This window comes from Gavialis gangeticus, unplaced genomic scaffold, assembly GCF_001723915.1.
Source record: "Gavialis gangeticus isolate Ggan-Ray unplaced genomic scaffold, GavGan_comp1, whole genome shotgun sequence".
Lineage (NCBI taxonomy): Eukaryota > Metazoa > Chordata > Crocodylia > Gavialidae > Gavialis > Gavialis gangeticus.
In genome coordinates, this window is record NW_017728994.1 from 71,684,217 (window position 1) to 71,684,999 (window position 783).

A 783-nucleotide genomic window follows, 5' to 3' on the forward strand; every position below is an offset into this window, starting at 1 on the left:
CATTGTGCCAGGACGATTTCAAAAACTCAGCAGCGAATAATTGGAAAGTCCACACCAAAAAAAAAAAAAAAAAAGCAATCCTTTATCCTCACAAAAGGGAGCGACTCTAAAATGGCGTTCATATTAATAAACCGCAAAAGAGCGGGTGCTTAAAAAACAAAGGGGGAAGAGGAGAATGGAGGCGCCCGAGGATTGCTTTTGTTCATTTAAGCAGAGTTGGCCCCTCACGGCAGCACCTCAAGGGTCACTTCCACCCGCTCCCGCCTCCGATTTCTGTTGTTTTGTATTTGGGGAAGCAAGGGTGGTTATAAGCCCAGCCCTCCACCAAGTTTGAGCCCCGCAGGGGGTTGCGGCACCGCCTCGCAGCAGTGACAGGACCCAAGCGGGGGGGGCGGCCGGGAGCGCAACAGCCCGCCCAGCCACCAACGGCCGCGCGCGCAATCTGAATGAAGGCGCCTGCCCCGCAGTTTGAAATGAACCCCGCCCGGCGCTCCCCATTGGCCCGCCTCCGCCGCCACGTGATGCGAGTTCCACCACTCCGCGCGCGGCGCGCGTCTTTTCGAACAAGGAACCTCCCGCCGCTGTTGCTGCGCCGCGTATCCTTCCGCGGGACTCGCCTGCCGGGGCTCGGCGGGGCTTCGCGCGGAGGCCACCCTCAGACCCGCCGTGGCCCGCGGGCGACAGGGCGCCTCCGCCGTCCCCCGTTCCCCTGCGGTGGCGGCGGCGCCCGCGGCTTGTTCACTGGAGGGGGGCCGTAGTGGAAGGCCGTGGCCGGCGGAGGGA